The sequence below is a fragment of the Carlito syrichta genome, unplaced genomic scaffold (genome assembly GCF_000164805.1).
Source record: "Carlito syrichta isolate Samal-C Ts95f unplaced genomic scaffold, Tarsius_syrichta-2.0.1 Scaffold169061, whole genome shotgun sequence".
Taxonomy (NCBI): domain Eukaryota; kingdom Metazoa; phylum Chordata; class Mammalia; order Primates; family Tarsiidae; genus Carlito; species Carlito syrichta.
Window position 1 is genome coordinate 35,146 of NW_007113157.1, and position 9,960 is coordinate 45,105.

General features: G+C 48.3%; 1 protein-coding gene across 1 annotated transcript in view; it reads right to left on the reverse strand.

Moving 5' to 3' along the window:
• Positions 1 to 4,206, reverse strand: part of LOC103252598 (cholesterol 24-hydroxylase) — a 36,290-nt gene extending 32,084 nt beyond the window's left edge. The window contains exons 1-2 of the mRNA XM_021709166.1: positions 4,128 to 4,206; positions 3,418 to 3,499 (exon numbers count right to left, since the gene is read on the reverse strand). The gene's annotated coding sequence lies outside the window, so the exon portion shown is untranslated. The remainder of the gene's footprint in view (positions 1 to 3,417; positions 3,500 to 4,127) is intronic.
• Positions 4,207 to 9,960: the final 5,754 nt, after the last annotated feature.

The window sequence follows — 9,960 nt, forward strand, 5'->3', positions numbered from 1 at the left end:
AAGCCGAATTCTATCAGTAATTACATTAAGTGTAAATGACCTAAGCATACTAGTTAAAGGCAGAGATTGTCAGACTGTATAAAACAGCAGGACTCAACTATGCGCTATTTATAAGAAACCCACTTCACATATAAAAACCCAATTAGGTTAAAAGTAAAATGATAGAAAAATATATACTAAACAATACTAAGCATGAGAAAGCTGAAGTGACTATATTAATGCACACAAAATACACTAAAGAATGTTATCAGGGATAATACTGGATAAAGAGGTATATTTCTAAGGATAAAGTAGTCAATTCATCATGAAGACATATCAGTCCTAAAGGTATATACATCTAGTAACAGAACTTAAAAAATACATGAAGCAAAGCTAATAAAACTGAAAGTAGAAATAAACAAATCTATGATGATGGTTGAGAGTTCAAAACTTGTTGTCCAGTAATTGCTATAAGCAGACAAAAAATTAGAATGAATTTAGAAGCTTTAAATAGTACTATCAACTAACTTGGCTTACTGGACATTTCTAAAACACTCCATTCAACAATTACAAAGCATACATTCTTTTAACATGTTCATGAACATTCACTAAGATGACCATATGCTGGACCATAAAAGAAGTTTCAATTAACTTGAAAGGATTGAAATAATGATGAGGTTTTTCTCTAATCTTATAGAATTAAGTTAGAAATCAATAACAGAAATATACCTAAAATATCCCATAATACTTAGAACTTGAATAACAACCACCTAAATAATCCATGTTTCAAAGAAGAAATCACAAGGGAATTTAGGAGATATTTTGAACTGAATGAAAATTAAAACATCCAAATCTGTGGTAAATTTGTGTTAGAGCAGTGCCTAGAAGGAAATGTGTAGCTCTAAATGCTTTTATTAGAACAGAAGAAAAGTCTAAAATCAATGATCTAAACTCCTCCAAAAATATGAGAATAAGAACAAATTAAACCTCAAGTGAATACAGGAAGGAAATCATAAAGAACAGAAATCAATAAAATAGAAAACAAACAATGAAGAAAATCAGAAGCTGGGTATTTAAAAGATGAATATAAAAGAAAGCCCAAATTACCATTCTCAGGAACGAAAGAGGAAGCATCAACACAGGTCCTACAGATATTTTAAAAAATAAGTAAATGAACAATTTTATGTCAATAATTTTTAAAATTTAGGTAAAATAGACAAATCCCTTGAAAGATACACATTACCAAACTGAAAAAGAAAATAGAAAAACTGAATGCCGTATGTCAAATAAATAAATTGAGAAGGAAATTCTGACACATGCTACAATATGGATGAACTCTGAACACATTATGCTAAGTGAAAGAAGCCAGACACAAAAGGTCAAATACTGCATGATTCCAGCTATATGAGGTGCCTAGCATAATCAGAATCATAGAGATAGAAAGTAGAATAGTAACTGCCAGGGGGTGGGGAAAGGAGGAAATGGGAGGAATTATTGTTTAGTGGGTATAGAGTTTCATTTGTGGAAGATGAAAATGTTCTAGAGATGGATGGTAGTGATGGATGCACAACAATGTGAAAATCCTTAATGCTGCTGAACTCTACATCTAAAGATTTACCTTAAAATGGTAAATTTTGTGTTATCTGCATTTTATCACAATTTAAAATTTTAAAAACACAATTTTAAAAAAAGAAGTCAAATGTGTAATTTAATAAACAAAAACTTCCCTCAAGGAAAACTCCAGGCCCACATGGCTTTACTGGTGAATTCTATCCAACATTAAAGGAAAAAATAACATCATTCCTAGTCAAACTTTTACAGAACATAGAGGGGGAGGTAACACTTCCTAACTAACTTATCTTAAGAGGCCAGTATTAACCTGATATCAAACCTGACCAAGAGCCAGGCTTGGTGGCTCAGCCTGTAATCCCACACTTTGGGAGGCTGAGGTGAGTGGATTGCCTGAGCCCGCAGGTTCAAGACCCGCCTGGGCAGCGAGACCTCATCTCTACAATAAATCAAAAAATCAGCTGGGCGTGGTAGCGCATGCCTGTAGTTGCAGCTACTTGGAAGACTGAGGTAGAAGGATCGCCGGAGCCCAGCAGGTCGAGGCTGTGGTGGCCGGGAGCGGCCACTGCACTCCAGTCTGGGTGACAGAGTGAGACTCCAACTCAAAACAAAAACAAAAACAAAAAAAACCTGACTAAGGCAAATATAGGAAAAGAATAAATATAGAAACAAAAATCCTTTACAAAATATTAGCAAATTGAATCCAGCAATATACAAAAAAGATAAAACATGACCAGGAATGCAAGGTTGGTTTAACACTTGAATATCAGTCAATATAATTCACCATATTAACAGATATCTTTGAACTTCTTATTAAACATCATGAAGGGCTCTGTGCATGGTTTTAGGTAACATGCTTTAAAATTTTTTAAACTGTTTCTGTGTTTGAAATTAAACTTTATTTATAAAATGATTTTTTTGCATTCTGTTACAGACACCATGGCCATTCAACCCAGCTCCTGATCTGGACCCTAAGTTGAATTTTATCCCTCTCAGAGTCCCCACAGCCACCCTCCATGCAGAGAATCATGCCCATACACCTGCTGAGCACCTACTGTGAGAGAAATGAGTCATCATTTATTGAGCAATTGCTGTGTGCCAGGCAGGGACAAGACAGCTCACATATATCATTTCCATTCCATTCTTACAACCACCCTGTGAGAGATGCATCATCTCTTTTTTATGATTGAGGAAACTGAGACCCAGAATGATGAAGCAACTTGTCCAAGGTCCCACAGCCAGTGGGTTACAGAGCCCAGATCTGAGCCAGTTCTGCCAAGTCTGAAGCAGATGGCCTAATGCCCATTCTTAATACCTTCATGGCAGACATTACAGATAATGCCACCTGCCTCTGTTTCCTCATTTCTAAAGTGGGGACTAACCAAAGTCCCTACTCCTATAAGAATTAAAAAGGTTGCTAATTGTGAAACGCACAGAGAAGCATGTGGTCCGTAGTAAATGCTGTTTAAGGATCTTTTGACACGTTCTTTGTTAAATAAACTGATCAGTATTTAATTTTCACCATAGCCCTGGGAGATAGGGTTATAATTCCCATCTTTCAGATGAAGGAACTGAGGTGAAGAGAACTAAGTGTGTGTGCACCAGCTGGGCAGAGCTCCCAACCCAAATGGGCTCAGCAAAGTCCCCACCCACTCCCCACATCAAGTGGCAATGCTTGGAAGAGCCCCCCAAAGGGTGGGTGGTGAGGGAGAAAGATGCCATTCCCTTTTGGATCCTTGGGAAGCCAGCCCAAATGCACCCAACCCTGGCACATTCCTCCAAAGTCCCTGAGACGGAGCTTCACTCTCCCAATCCCGGGAAAGTGGGGGCATCTCCCTGACTCCCCACGAAAACCACTTTGCTTCCTACCTTGACTGACTCAGGGCTCGTGACGATGACTGAGGTTTTGTGGAAGACATTGACCCGTACAACGGGCCCGTACTTCTTAGCCCTGGAAACCAAAGTGACCCAGAGGGAGCTGTCAACTACCCAAGGTGTGAATATCATCAGCCCCACCCCCCCCAGAAGAAAGAGCTGGAAAAACAGAGGTGCCCCATCCCTAAGGGTGGCCAACGTGGACCACAAAAGGACTTCTATGCTGGGGGTCCAGGGGGTACGGGGATGCGGCTCTGCCCTGCTTCTCACTCACTGCTGACCACGTTCCCACTGGGCCTCAGTTTCCACATCCATGGAATGGGTTTGCAAAAACCCCTTCTTTGATTCCTCCAGAAGCTTGTCCTGGGAATCGAATAGGATCGAATCTGAAAGTGCTTTGAAAACTGTAAACTGCCACTCCAAACAATGACTGCTATCTAATCACACCCCCACCCCGTTGACAGATGAGGAAGCTGAGGCTCAGAGAGCTTCTGATGGCTGCTCTAAGGTCCTGCGGTTGGAGAATGGCAGAGCCCGGCTTCCCCGCCAGGCTCATCTGCGTTCTTCACTCAGGGGACAAACTGCAGGACCTGGAGTGACCTGGGCCAGGGAGATGGGGCTGGGGTTTGTGTGTGGGGTTGGGTGGTGGGGAGCTTCCCCGGGGGGCCCTGGATAAGGACAACAAGTGACAAGTGAGAACCCACCACTCCAAAAACACATCTTGGAGCACGCGGCCACAAACCTCGTCCTTTTTCCAGAAGCAGGGGAGGTGTCCTAGAAGGAAGCTAGAAGAAATGCGAGATGTTAGGCCTGGCAGCCGTCACCACGAAAGAACCCTCCCTTCCTTCCCCACCAGACCCGTGAGGCGGAGTTGCTAGGCCCACTTTGCAGACGGGAGAACTGAGGCACGGGAGGTCACGGCCCTGGCTCAGGGTCACCAGGCAGGAAGCGAGCAGAAGACAGGATGCAAACCCAGGTCTGTCCTACTCCCCAAGGCTCCCTGGAGAGAGGCACAGAGGTCAGGGCTGGCCCTCAGAAAGGACTCAGCACTACTGCATGGTTCTGCACCACCTTCAGACATGCGCTGAGTGCTTCCTAAGTGCTGGCACCACGCCAGGCCTCAACCCTCTCGGCTCCCCACATTGGCTGGTTAATCTACGACTGACCACGTGACAGACGGCACAGCCAAGTCCAGAGCAGTGCCGTCTCCTGCCCACAATCATATAGCTGGCACCAGGGCTCCCCACAGTCCTTCTCCCCGGGGGGACAGTTTATCATATCAGTCTGTATCATGATCACCAGGTTGTAAATCAGTCTGTTGGGTGGTTTACAACCTGGTGCCTGTAACTTCCTGTCTCCTGTATGACTTTATTCCTACCAAGTCACTGCAGCATCCTGGGTAGGTGACCGCGAAGCTGCAGTTGGAGTTTTCTGGGTCGCGGAACTCACATTCTTGCAGGAAGAGATGGACAGTAAATAGACACATAAATAAACACCATGTCAGAGAGTGACAGGAGAAAGAAAGAACAGAGTATAGGGGAGGAGGGTACTGGGGATGGGTGTGCGGTGGCCCTTTTATACAGGCGGGGCAGGCTATGTCCCTCTGAGAAGGCGGCCAGTGAGCTAAGACCCGCGAGAAGCAAGGGATGTGGCCCTGCTGGTATCTGGGGAAGGAGCATTGCAGGTGATGGGAACAGCAGGTGCAAAGGTCCTGGGGTAGGAGTGTGCTCAGACAGTGGCTGGAGCAGAGTGCTTGAGAGGAACATGGTTTGAGGTGGGGGTCACCGAGGTTGGGGGAGGGGTCATGTCAAGCCTTGTGGGCTTGACAAGGTCGTCCAAACCTTTGCTTTGACTTTGGTGAGTTGGGGGCTGCTGGAGGATTCTAAACGGAAATGAGATCTGACTGGGGTCAAGTGGACTGTTTTTGCAGTTGTGCTGAGAGTAACGAGGGTGGGGGACAGAAGCAGGGGCACCAGTCAGGGGCTGTGAGGCGCGATGAGGGCTCAGCCAGGACAAGGCAGTGGAAGGGAAAGAAGGAGTTTGGTCCTGAGCCCACTTTGGAAGCAGAGCCACAGGGGCACGCTGCCAGCTGGGTGTGGGGCGTGAGAGAGGGTGACTCTGAAGCTTGCGCCTGGGCCGCTGGAAAAATGGACGGATGAGGACTGAGACAAGATCAGGGCGGCAGCAGGCAGGGTGGTGCCCACCCCCTGTAACTGAGCCAGGGCTCTCTCTGGCTTTGCCCGGGGGAGGGGCAGGCTGAATGCTCTGAAACAGACACACCTGGAACAGCCCCGCCACTCTGGTGGGGTAGCCCTTGGGCGTGTCTCTGCACAAGCCTCCCAGAGTGTCCAGAGCAATTGTGCCTCAGTTTCCCCCAGAGGTACCTTGCTTTATTTTATTATTATTTTTTGCCTTCTTTCTCTATCCGCTGCCCACTACCCTCAACTTGGGATCACCCTCTCCTCCTAAACCACTTACACCTACTTCTTGTCTCAGGATCGGCTTTCTTGAGGGACCAACCTGACACAAGAGGATGAAATTAGGAGCTGGCCTCAGGGCCTGTTGGATTCGTGGTGAACTATCAAGCAGGAAGCTAGATACTTAAGTCTGGAACCCAGGAGAGGGTTCCAGGACAGAGACGGAAATCTGAGAGCCCACCGCAGAGAGGTGGCATTTCCAGCTTGGTAATCGGATGAGGCCAGAAGGCACTGAGTGTAGACAGAAGGCCAAGGACTGAGCCATCCTTGAGGGGTCAGGGGCCAAGAGACCGCCAGCTACAGACACCGCCCTGGGGCCACGACAGGAAAGTAGGAGAGTGAGACAGTGGAGTGAGATGCCAGGGAAGGAAGCAGGACAGAGAGGAGAGAGACCAGGTTCTGCCCAGGCTGCTGAGGGACCCGGTCAGATGAGGGCCCAGGGCTGACCATTGGGTTCAGCCAGGTGGTGGTCCCCGTGGACCTGGACCCAAGCGGGTTCAGTGAGATGCAGGGACCAAAGTCCAGCGGGGTGATGGGTTCGAGAGAGAACAGGAGGGGCGGAAGCGGAGGCCCAAAGACAGGCAGTGCGGGGTGAGCTGCAGGGAAGACACCTGGGGGGGTGGGAAACAGCTAGAGGAGGGATTTTTCCAAGCGATGGATTCTTCCAGAATATTATATAAAAAGGGAATGATGAAGAGAGAAGGAAAGCTGAGGATGAGGGCTCACTGGGGCAGGGTCGTGGAGCAGAGGGGGACAGATGGGCCTGGGCCGGGACCCTCCCTGAGAACAACTGGCAGGCGCACGTGGGCCTGGAAGGTGGGCAGCTGCGCTGGGAGCCGGGGAAGGAAACTCTCTCTGGCTGCTCCATTTACTGGGGAAGTAGGAGGAAGGAATAAAAGCTGAGTCTGCGGATGGAGGGGGAGGTGACGGGCAGGAGAGCTGCCTGGAGGGGAGTGAAAAACCGCGAGGAAGTGCGTGGGACCGGCAGTGGAAGCCCACGCCACCTGAGTGGTCTTGAACTCCTACGGCTCCACCTGCAGAAAGGGGGGGGGCGTGGACACCGCACATGTTTCCAGAATCATCTAGTGTCTTGGCTCTCATCCAGGCAGCTCACCTTCGGGGGAATGGGCTCAGTTCTGAGTCACCTGAGTTTGGACAAAGTCTGGACCCCTCTCCACCTGGCACCTGCCCGGTAACACTGCGACTGGCCGATCCCTAACTACTGGGGTTCCCTGCCACCTGAGAAGGGTACCCATTCCTTCTGTTTCCTGCAGGGAGTGCTGGGGAGAGGACCACAGAGCAGAAAGAGCAGGGTGTTAGAACTACGCAGGTAAGGCTGAGGGGATGGCACAACTTTGGGACTTGTTGTTCAGGACCCTGGACAGACAGAAGGCCACTTGGCATGCCCTGGGGACAGACTGGATATGGCAGAGAAGGCCAGGGAGAGAGAAGAGGCCGAGACCTCCACCCCTCACCTGCCTGGTGCCTCCAGGTTCCTGTAACACCACGACTGGCTGGGTGGGAATGCGAGGTTTCCTGAAGGTAGAGAAAGTTTTGGGCAGAGACTGGGGTGAGCGCTGAGTCCAGAGGGCTGAAGGGAGCCCTCGAATGGCTGAAACGTGGGCTACCCACTAGGGGTGAGAGTGAGGGACATGAGTGTGCCTCATGCCAGAGGGACAGGCTGGCAAGTGCCCAGCTGGCACCGAGTTCCCCCGGTGCCACCACCAACCAAGCCACCCTGCCCCTTGTGGAACTGCCCTGCCCTGGCAACTGGACAAGTCACAGTGGAACAAGCATTGCCCAGGAGTCAGCCTTAAAAAATATATTCCCAAATAAAGATACGGGGATAGAGAGACCTTTCATTTTCAAGTTCACACCACTCCCATGCTACCAGGAGAGTAGGGACTGATGGGGGAAGTAGGGCAGTGACAGAGAAATAAAGACCCTACAAGTGTTCATGTAGGATCTGAGTTTTCAACTGTTACACGGATCGGTGCAGTAGGATGTTGTAATAAGAGCACAGAGGAGGGGTACTGGGGAGGGCGTCCTGGAGGACAGGGCCTTTTGCAGGATAAGGATGAAAGGCTGCCTCTTGTAGCTGGAGTGTTCCCTGCCCACCAGCTGGCAGAGCCCTGGAGCACCCAGGGCAAAAGCCACTCCTGGAGAGTCCGAACACAGATATCTTGTCAACCAGTGTTGTTAATCATGGCTCAAGGGTCCAAGCTTTTAATGCCAAAGCATCTAGTTTATACTAGAAAAGGTTCCAGAACTTTCATTTCGTGCACTTTTATGTTTGATCACTAACCAATTTTTAATCCAAAATCTTTTGATATATGCACAGTGCAGTTCACCTCCTTAGAATAAAGGGCTCAACCATGAATACATTCATCCCTCTCCCTCCCTGACTCCATACACCAGTAGGTCACATGTTGACTCTGTGACATAAGATTGGAGGAGAATTTAGCCATAAAAAGGAAAGAAATGCAGACACATGCTACTACATGGATGAGCCTTAAAAGCACTCAGTGAAAGAAGCCAGACACAAAAGGTCACATGTTGTATGATTCCATTTATACGAAATGTCGGGAACAGGCAAATCCCTAGAGATGCACAACAGATTAGAAGTTGCCAGGGCTGGGGAAAACAAGGAGTGATGCTTGGATATGGGTTTCTTTCTGGGGTGACAAAACGTTCTGAAATTCGTGGTGATGGCTGCACGGTTCTGTGACTATACCCAAAACAATGGAATTGTACACTTAAGGATACACATGAGAGTATGTAAGGTACATTTCAATATTTTGGAAAAGATGATTTAAGTTCTGCCTTCTCAAGACACAGAGCCCCGACTGGGTTCCTTGTGTCTATGAGAAGGCCAAGCAATGATGACACTGATTAGAACAGTACACAACTCATTCAGTTCCAAGTGTTGGTCGCTGATTCAAAAACTCAAAGGGGTGAGATTGAACATCACAGAACCTGTGGGAGATTTCCACCATTCAACTTCGAATCACAATTTATTGAGTATCTACTATGCATGTACCACATGCTGCTGTGTTAGATGTTGGGGACACCGCAGTGACTGAGACAGACGTGGGAGAGGCAGACACTTAACAAAAAGTGACACAAGTGATTAATTAACATCAGGCTGTGACAGAGAATCACACAGTGACTTAAGGCTTGTGAGATGCACATACTATATTTGGGGGAGCAGAAGGAACCTCCCTGAGGAGTTAACATTTAAGCCAAACCTGGGAGCGTGGGGAAAAAGTCACCCAGGTATGTGGAAGGCCAGCGCTGCTAAGTGTGGTAGAAGAGGACACCAGGAGGGCAAGGAGCCAGCAGGGAGAACGGTCACCTCCCTATGTCACCAGCCACAGAGATCATTCCTGAACCCAAGAAACAGAGATTCAGGCTTCTAATGCCAGTACATCTGGCATGGGCTGGAGGTAAGTGCCTTCCAGAATGTTTCGTGTCCTGAGATTTTAAAAATGTGTCTAATACCATTGTTTGTTCATTGATTCAACAAATATTTATTGAGTCTCTGCAACGTGCCAGGCGCTGGGGATACACAAGCGAGCACACAGCGTCCCTGTCCTCCTGAGGCTCACATTCTAAAGGGGGAGACAGACAGTCAACAAGTGAACAGACAGTCAACAGGTGGAAGGAAGGTAACTTCAGAGGTGATGGCCCCATGAGGAGTCTGGGGCCGGGTGGGCTGTACACAGGGTGGTCGGGGGGAAGGCCTGTTGGAGACACAAGAAGAGGCCCACTATGCCCAGACTTGAGAAAAGGGCAACAGGAAGACCCTGGGGGAGGGAAACTCTGGGGGGAGGTGGGGGCGGGAAGCAGAAAGACTGGGGGCAGCAGTGAGTAAGCAGGAGGGAAGTGAACAGCACAGAGTGGGCTCCGAGCTCAGCAGGGGCCTTGCAGGCCATGCAGCCGACTTAATTTAGGACCGGATTTAGTTCTAAAGTGATGGGGAGCCCTCAGAGCAGGGAAGTGACACATCTAATTTGAGCTTCACAAAGCTAAGCTTCTGGGGGGGGGGGAGGTGGTAAGT